This window comes from Centrocercus urophasianus, unplaced genomic scaffold (genome assembly GCF_019232065.1).
Source record: "Centrocercus urophasianus isolate 14NV4802_14NV808 unplaced genomic scaffold, USGS_Curo_1.0 seq_12, whole genome shotgun sequence".
NCBI lineage: Eukaryota > Metazoa > Chordata > Aves > Galliformes > Phasianidae > Centrocercus > Centrocercus urophasianus.
Window position 1 is genome coordinate 45,398,059 of NW_024884364.1, and position 10,131 is coordinate 45,408,189.

Here is a 10,131-nt window from a genome sequence, read left to right on the forward strand (position 1 = left end):
CTGATCTAAATGTGTATGTTTGGTGGCCCTGCTAGGCAGGGGGGTTGGAACTACATGATCCTTGAGGTCCCTTCCAACCCGGGTGATTCTGTGATTCTGTAATAGGTGATGCACCAGAGAATAATAAAGATCATTTTCATGGAAGATGTCACAAAACCCTGTTTTCAGAGGAAGCCTTGATGTATTTTGTCTGTTTGCATTCAATTCCCTGGAAAGATATTACCCTATTTCAAGCTCTGTTTCTTAGCAGTAAGGATAGAGTGCAGTACTGCGCTGCAACACCAGGCAATTCTGAACTAATAGGAAAAATCAGATATTTAGCTGTGTTATCCACGATTTCATGCTTGGTCAGAGGTAGATCAGAAAGGGATCCCAAAGACTACTAGTCTTGTTTTGAGATACTAATGTTATTAGTTTGGTGGAGACGTAGTGAGGTTCAGCTATTCCCTATTTTCTCTCTGTCCTAGGTGTTACATTACCATTTGAGCTGTAGATGCTGTTTATCCTGATGTAGGCTAAGATGTCTAAGGGAATTTGAGAGACCCTGTCATATTTATCCAAAGGAGCAGCTGCTAATGTGAGTCTACTAGAAATCTAGAAGCATAAGTCACTCATGAGCTTGTAAACACCTCATTTCTCCCAGCACGGTGTCAGAGCACTATACCTTTAACCCTTGTCTCTTAAAGCAGGATGTCACACTAGCTCAGCTAAATGCACAGTAAGTTCATTCCCTGTTCCTTCTCTGTCAACAACTAATGTTTATTCCATTCTGTGCTTCTTTTCACAGGAGGAACATCTCGCAGACGTCAATAAAATATTGATCATGGTAACTTTTAGAGTGAGGAAGGTATATTGTCCTGAGCCTTAAAGTGACACAACTGAGACACAAAGTAAATGGGCACTAGACATGAGTTCACTCTTTGAGATTAGGAAAGAACATAAATCTCTAAACTTTTATTTCTGTAACTCTGTACATCTATTTTTTTACTCACATCACCTAACTGCAAGGTATTATCTAAAAGTTGAGAATCTTTAGGGACAATAGTCCATCAATCCATAAGTGCTGAGTGCTTTGTGTTTGCTGTATCGCATGAGGTACAAGGAGGTGGGCAGTTCATCTGCTCCTTCCTTCAGTGTCATTTCTGCACACACAACATTTGCAAAGCTCCTGGACTTCTAAGTGCTTGCAGAGTCAAAAGTTTATCCTGCTTATAAGTAATGCGCTGTTTACGTACTAAGTTCTGTGAGTAGGAATAAATTGAGAGGGATGGTATTTGTGTGTTCTGCAGCTGAGAGGCTGAAAATTACGGACACGTTCACCAGAAAGACAAAGTCATGTGTCTGCAACTGAAGAGGCAATTCTCTTCTGTGGTTGTCATGACAACACTGGCTATGTAAGGAGACATATCAGAAGAAAGATCATTTGCACTGTGCTCTGTGTTTCAGAGTAGCAATATATCCTCTCTACAACAAAACTGCTTTGTTATAGGCAAAGCTTATGTTTCTGAAGCAATAAGTAATGCGCAGAAAGCTGCTCGCTAGAAAGAAACAGTTTATGGTGAAAAAAAAGCTGCAAAACAAATAAAACACCTCATCTGAAGACTATTCATAATCTGAGGATCATTGGGACCAAGTTCTAGTGAATGTGGAGGTGATTTAAAATGTTCAAATAAATTCTCATTGCATATATATCATCTAGTTTTGTAAATAAAGACAAACTCAGGCTCAGTAACATCACAGGATGTAATAAAGTACAAATAAATTGCTATTCTCAAAATAACAAACAAACTACATCACCTTAAAAATTTCAGCACATGGCTGAAAGACAAAAAAGACCATATCTACTACTACTCAGCTAAAAACTGAAAGAAAATCATCCTGTGATTCTTCAACCTATTCACCTGGACAAAAGATAAAATTAGCAAAACAGTTTTGTGATTGCATCTGATCTTGTTTTAGATCTAAGATCCTTTTAAAGGAAAGAGGCCTGAGGGGGGGAAAAAAAAAAAGCAGTAAGCAACCATACTAAATCAGCAATTCCTTCTCCTTCCAAGATTATAATCTTCATTAATGGAGAAACCTTTCACTGCAACCAAATAGTAATGCAGTATGAGGAATCACAAATATGTTAAGCTCCATACGAGCCAACAAGATTGCAAATGAATTGAAAGAAGTCCATATCCGCCCAGATAGCTGGAACCATACATCTTGGAAAAAGTTTTTCAGATGTGCACTGTTCTTCTGAAATTCATCTAGCCAACTTTTGTAGCAAAAAATATTTAATTACATTTTCTGATGGTAAAAAAATGCCTATAGTAGTTTAACCTGTACAATTTCTCTATTATAAATCAGAGGGAGGGTATCTGCGACTCCAGTGTGTTCTGAATTAAACCTTTATGCCTACTATCTACTACTGTTTGTTGGAATAATTTCATCCATCAACAGAAATAGAGTTCCTGAACTGTGTTCAGGCCTGGAGCCACCAATACAAGAAAGAAGCAAAGCTGTTATAGTGGATTTGCAGCTGCTGGAGAAGGACTACAAAGATAATCAGAGGGTTGGAGCACCTCTCATGAAAAAAGGCTGAAGGAGCTGGGCTTGTTCAGTCTAAAGAAAGGAAGGCTCCAGGGCAACCCTACTGCAGCCTTCTAGTACTTGAGAGAAGATCATAAACAAGACAGATTTTTTTTACTGGTACATAGTGATAGGACAAGGGGAATGGCTTTAAACTAAAAGAGGGGACATTTAGGCTAGACATTAGGAGGAAATCCTTTACTGAGAGGGCAGTGAGACGCTGGCACAGCCATCCAGGGCTAGTTGGATGGGGCCCTGGGCAGCTGGTGGGGGGCAGCTCTGCCCACAATAGGGGTTGGGGCTGGGTGGGCTTTGAGGTCCCTTCCAACCTAAGCCACTCTATGTATGTTGCTCCAAAAGTAATGCCTCCTGTTTTTTGGGTGGAAAATACAACAGATGCAAAAAGCACAATAGCCCTACTTGATAAAACAAATTCTGAGCTACAACACAGTATTTTTCAACATAGTCACCACAATTAGCTGTTCATGCTTTCCAGTAACATACTAAAGCCTGCATGCTGCACTTGTAAAAATCTGCTTGGCCATCTAGAACTTGGCTTTCATGCTGTTGTCACTGCTGAAATACACCACTCCCCCTCACTGTGCTCACTCCCACTATTTGGTCTCCATCCAGGTTCAGAAGTGTCAGTGTCAATGGGTGCATTTCTTTCCACGTGGAGGAATTTAGTGACACACACTTAATCTGCACTTCCACGTGAGACGCCATTTTGTCAGACTGTCCGTCCACTGCCATCTGTCACATGACAACGACGTGTAACAAAATACCTGTGGTAAGGTTCAACCTCTACTGCCATATCACCAGCATTTGCCTCTGATGTCATGGATCAACATAATAAAATAGGAGGCATTACTTTTGGAGCATCCCTCATATGATTCAATGATATGATGATTCTCCTTCAAACCCTGTTTTTCATGTAACAACTGACTTTTTGCACTCAGGATCTTTGACCATATGAAGGACCCCAGCATCCTACTCCACGAATGTCACTACTTACTCCCTTATTGTACCTACTGTCCCACAAACTTCATCTCAGCCCTTTTCAGACCACACACATTTAACCCCTTCTCCTGCCTCTCCCTCTGGTGACCCCTTGGTATGCTCCTTTCTCCACTTTTATTCCTGAAAAGCTAACAGAAAAGAATGCAAAGCAAGGTTAGATTTCCCGTGAAACGCAAAATAGGAGTTCACTGTCTTAGCTCATAAAAAGAAAATGGAGGAGTAATAACTGTGCTTGGAACAGAATTACATGATTGTTTTTAACTTGAGTGATTCAATTAACTCTTAAAATGAGAATTACCCAGCAAATTGCAGAAGGAAAATTGTTCAAGACTCAGCAGAGCAAGTTGTGTGTGTGAAGAGTGAAATTTATGGACTTACATCTATGTCACGTGTACTGTGCTCAGCAAACAAAGGGATATTTTACTTCTAAAGCTTTAATGTACACAACAATAAGATCTCTGAGACATATTTAGCAGTTGATGGACCAGAGTGCCTTCAGTGTTCTCTCTTTTTTTGCGACCTGTAATATCTCTCCTTGTTATATATAAGCACTTCATAGAAATGCATGGCATTAACTGCACAGCATTCCTGTAAAAGCAGGCAGTATTAGCTGCTGCCAGTTTTACACAAATGGGACAAAAAGAAGAAGAACACAAAAAGTAAATGCCCCATCAAAAGGATTCTTTGAAAGGTATGTCCTCATGACAATGAGAAATTAGGAAACCAAGTAGGGTTTAGACATAAGAGTCTCTTCCAGTGTCATACAAGAAGCCCTCAGCAGTCCCAGGAAACAGTTTCAGGAATCTAAAGGTCTGACAGAGATCTTTACCCAAACTCGTCCTTCCCTAAAGAAAACCACACCTTCAAAGATTTCTTAGTAATTGCTCTTTTCCTTTTACTCTTTCTAACTCATATGCTAACATTTCCCCCTTTCTATCCTGCAGGTATGGAAATGAAGATAAAATAGCCTATGTTTCTACTGTGAGGGGAGAGAAGGTTGTTGGAAGGAGATTTCCTGCTTGTCACCTCTGTAAAGCATCTTCTCTCTGCATTTATAACCATGGGCTAAAATTTTAAAAAGTCACAAAATCTTTAACCAAAAAGTGAGGCTTGCCAGAAGCATTTCACACAGCTCTCACTGCAAGGATTTTAACCATTCATCAGAGAGAAATCTCAGACAATTCTGTGGAGAGTTGTCTCAATCCAGCTTCTCATTTGCCTTCAGTATGACTCACTCGCTGTATTATCATAAATCATGCAGTCAAGATGTGGGAAAAAGCATGTCTTATTCTAACAAGAAATATGGAGTTTAACATCTTCATTCACCTACATATCTCTGCCATTAGAAATAGTTAAAATGGGAAAGGAAGAATGGAATTCAAAAACTAGTCTATGCCGAAGTTAGTAAAATTTGTTCCTCTTGTACAAAAACAAGATGTAGGCATAATGCAGTTGAGAAATACTATAGCCATAAATGTGAATTTATTCTCAAGTCAGGCAAATTTAGATATGGGAAAAAAAAAGATAGAAGCTGTTATCGAATGTCCTGGGGACACAAAAAGTACCTCAGCCTCTCCAGAAATAAAATACCTCCAGGATTCAAATGTGCTTTGTTCTCATTACCTTGAACCTTTCATCTTCCATTAGACTTCTGCAAAGTGAAAGAAGAGTCTGAATGAACCTTTTAAATCAAAGCGGTAACCTTTTACATCCACTTGAAATAGCTATGAACACCTGCTAAATTACTGCAGACACTACTTTATTATTGCCACTAAGAAAATCACAGCAGTTTGCTGCATATGCAAATCAATTCAGCAATTATATTAGGAAATGAAATTCTGTTGTTTTCATAAATTTCCACACTATTTTAAAGCATCAATTTCATTGCTTTCTAGACATTTCCAGGAGACATAAAAGTGAGAAACAACTTAGGCAATTAGACCTTTTTCCATCATTCTTGGAGTGATTTATGCCACACTTTACTGAGTTTAACAACAAAACAAATTCAAAAGTGCTGAAATGCTGTGGAAGGCCTTGCAGTTCATATCTGAGCTTGGAGACTTCATGTGTTCACCACAGTTTGTGATTTACTTGCACACAGTACACTGCTAAATGTCTTTCAGATGACCAAGACTTTGCAAGATGACCTTATACACATACACTTATGCTGTCTCTAAGCACTGTACTTTGCAAATCCTCATGACTTTCCAAGATATAAGGGGCAATAGCAGCTATGACCATGTTAGTACCCAGCCAATTGTACTACCTGCAGCCTCTGCTGCTGTCAGTGAGTAGATGAAGCCTGCCTCAGTCTCTCCACACTTGTATGATACAAGCACTGCATTATGAAGCAATGTGGTGACTCCTGAGCTACATAGAAAACGGCAATTTGTCTTGCCCTTTCCTTCACTTACTGTCCCTAACAGGTTGATACCATCTTAGGTTAAATGATTATATTGTGTTTCATCATTTGGGGCAGCAGAAAAATGCTAAATAGTACCAAATTCAAGACAGACCAAGATTAACCGCTGCAGAATCTGCAAGCTATGGCTCCTCAGAGTACCTCTTTGAAAGTATGTGACAACTGTGACCACAGGGGCTGCAGTGGCCTTCATATTTCATGTCTGGCAGCTGGGATTTACTTGCCATCTGTTGCACTAACTTTATCTGTGTCCCACCAACATCCCATCTCTGCATGCCATTTACAAGCACTGACAAAGTGCCAGTGTGACTGATATCACTCTCACAGAGTAGCGTCCCCTGGAATTCTAGAGTAGCTTTTTTAATATCTCTGATATTTTCCTTACTTAATGGCCATTTTAGTAATGGCACTGGAAAGTCACACTTCTCTAACTCCATATTCTGTGGATATCTGTGTTGCAATACCAGCTGTCCTTACATTAGGATTAACCAGTGATGCCACAGTTTGTCTAGGGTTTATCCACATCCCATATGATGTGCCCATCCATCTTTCTTACCCACACTTACCTCCTTGTACCTACATTTTTCCAGGGAAAATAATCCTGGCACGCAGATGAAGAATGTTAAAATGAGCTTCACCAGTCCCTTGATTTGGAAAATCAGAAGACTAGGAGAACATGCCAGGAATCAAATCCTATGTGCCAATTATACACAAAACAAAGAGTAAAAGGGCAATCTGCTCCCCTCATTTGTCTAAACAGTCTTCCATTAGTGCATTTTGTAACACACTAGTAGGAGACAAGGCTTTGTGTTGATAGTGTTCTTTTCTTGTTGTAATCAATTCACAGGTTTCGCAGCCTATAATTTCATAATGTTTTCCTGCTGTTAGAAATTTTTTCAGCTCAGGGCTTCTAACTTGAGGCTTAGTGCCAAATATCTTTTGCTTTCTAAAAGCGTGCCGTCTGTAAGACAGCAGCTGACAGATATCCCCCAGGATAAAAAATGCCACAAATGGTCTCATCTGTTCCAAACCTTTTCCTGCAAGTCATTTATTTCAGACAATTCACTTTTCATCTCTTATAAAGCAAAGGCAGTCTCTGCATTTAAGGGTCAGTCAAAATAATGTTAAATTGGGTTTTTCAGCATTTATTGCTGTGTAATGTAGCAGAGAAATGTCTCTACTAGTCTCTGTTGGAAGTTAAAGCCCTGGAGGCACTTATGCAGATGAATGTAAAGACCCTTGAGACAAACCACCAGTGAACCTGGATAGACAGCATGGGCCAGTGACGAATAGGAGGGCAATGAATAGATAAAAATGAATATGGGAGAAGAATTAAACCTCAACTTGACCAAGCACCTGTACTAATCAGAACATATACAGAGCTAAGGGACAAAGAGCCATAGAGAATCTTTTTTCTTTGCCTGTTTGTTCATTTTATTGTGTTTGTGGTGATTTTTTTTTTGTTGTTTCTGTATGTTTTTGTTGTATTCAGCGTTTCTAGTTTTTATAGTGTGTTTTTTTTTTGTTTGTTTGTTTGCTTGTTTTTTTCCTGGTTTGATTGGTTGTTTTTACTAGAAGATTGGAGAATTGAAACTTCTTTTGCTGCATGGTAGGACTGTGTGTAAAGCTTACAGTAGGAGGGCTACAGGCTACAGAGTTCCTCTGTCCTCCAGGGCTGGACACACTGACACTACCACAAGAAACCTCAAAAATAGCATTGGATCCAGACAGGTGACCAGAAGCTGTATGACTCTACTGGGCAGGAGCTACAGCATTCTTCTTGCCATCCTGTGCCTGTGTCATCCCCAGGCAGGGAGGTTAAATAGAACTTTGAAAACTCAGGATTCAGCACCTTCCAAGTTTTCGCTCAATTCCTTAAATTCTAATTGTCAGAGATAACTTTGTGTACTCTGATCCAACAGAGACTGACAACAGGCTGAAGTTTAGGATGTTTATAAGAGAACCAAGACTTTCTCCAAACCCAGTTTCCACTCCATGTTACTATTATGGGCCTACATTCACATTTCTCACTAAAAATAAACATATTTGTTTTGCACTGATAAAGCAGATGACATATTGAGAGGTAATTAGCGGTTCTATACTTCTTAGTCAAATTGTTTTCATTTTATATATATATATTGGAAAAAAAGGCAATCAAAATCATCTTCATGAAAATGTTTGTCTCTCATCTGTCATATGATTTCATACTGAAATTATGCCTCCAAGCAAAGGGCCTCATGGCAGAAAACTGTTTGAAAATCTAAGCTGTTAACACATATGTATGAATCTTGCAATAATCTTTCTGAATACAGGGAAAGCCTCCAGAAGAGCTGAGTTCCAGTCTTGAGTTGTTAGTCTGCTACTTGATATAAAATTTGGTCTGTTGCTGTAGCTTTCTGTATAATTATTTTGCTGTATAATTATTTTATATTTCTGTATAATTATTTTGCTAACTGTCCAAGGAAAGGTTATTCAAATTCCCTGAAACCTATTTTGTTTAGCAGAAATGTCATGAACAAAAACACTAGCTAAAGCCCTATGAAAGCAAAAAATATCTTTTCTGCATTTCCCTGTACCTGCAGAGCTGGAGATGCACGTACAACTCAGTAAAATCAGTGCAAACCTGCAAACATGTACTGTAGGCTCAGTCTCAAGAGCAATTTTTATGCTGATGTCTACGAATGAATATAAGCTTGTTTGCATCCCTGTGACAGAGAACTACTGCAGTAAGTCAAGTGACAAGTTACCGTAATGACCCATTACACACAGAGAAAATAATTTCCTCTTTCCAATTAAGTTCAGACTTTTCTGCAGAGTGATAATGTCAAGAAAACACCAATCTTAAAACTGGTGTATGCTTCTAATTTCTCCATTGTGCAATGGAGGAAGAGTAGCATGTTTAGCATGTACCACACTAACTCATTTCACTGAAGCAATTATATTTTTGATATTTAACTATGTTATTAGTATGAAGTAAGCTGCAACCCAGCTTCAAAGATTCATCATAAATCCTGTACATAAATGCTTGTAAAAATTTTTGTTCTGGGCTCCCTTTGTTTCTCTCTCTCTCTTTTTTTTTTTTTTTTTTGGCAAACACTTTCTTCTATTTCTTCTTTCAGTAGTCTTTTCAATAGTAAATAGGATTTCAGTCTCACACTTCTTTTTCTTGGGGTCAGTATTACAGTCCACAGTGAGTTAAGCATCCATGTAGCTTTTCTTCTCAATAACAATTTTTTTTCCCTCACTCAATGGGAATTTTATCTCTTACCTCTGCGTTTACACCCAGACCTAGCTGTGGCAAGAAGTAATTAATTTTAGACAATAGGAAAGTTAGGTAAGTGAGAATGAGAGGTGCTTCTGGGTCTCTTGGCACTTGATATGCATCTGTGCCAAGGTGATTCTCACTTGCCTGCACCAGCAGAGCAGACTCCCATACCATCTCCTTCTTTTTTCTCCTTTAAATCTTTGTGTTTCTCCCCCCCAAGAAGAGTGGCCAAATCCAAGCTTTTTTATATTCCCTCCCCATCTGGTTACCACTTGTATACTATCCACCTGACATAACTGCAGTGTCATTTTCTTATTTCAGAAAAATAAAAGAAATCAGGAGGTAGTGAGCCCCTGCTCACACCTCTTCCCACCCAGTTCTCAAAGGGCTAACAAAATCTGCAAATAATGGTGAAGAACTTAGAATCAAGCTCAATGAATGATTGGCTGATTAGAAGATATTTCCATTTAAAGTTGTGACATTTCAAAGCACAGAAATCACAGGCCATATACACATAAAGACTAAAACAAGAGTTTTCACACAACAGAACTGAAAAGACAGTTATGGCATATTCTGTATACACACCAAAAGAAAGAGATTAAAGTAACTGGAGGGCAGAAATTATGCTCTTTGAAGCTTATCTAACTGATCAGCTGAAATTCTCATCTGTAGCAAACACTGTGCCAATCTGGGTGTCTTGCTACAATGATGTGTAATAACAGTATCACCATAACGAAGGGCAGTTAACTGCCCTTAACTGGTACATGACTCATTATGTTGTGACTAGAGAAGCCTGTGAACATCTTGTATTAATTTTAGCAATTTAGAATTTTCTTTCATTAAAAAAAAA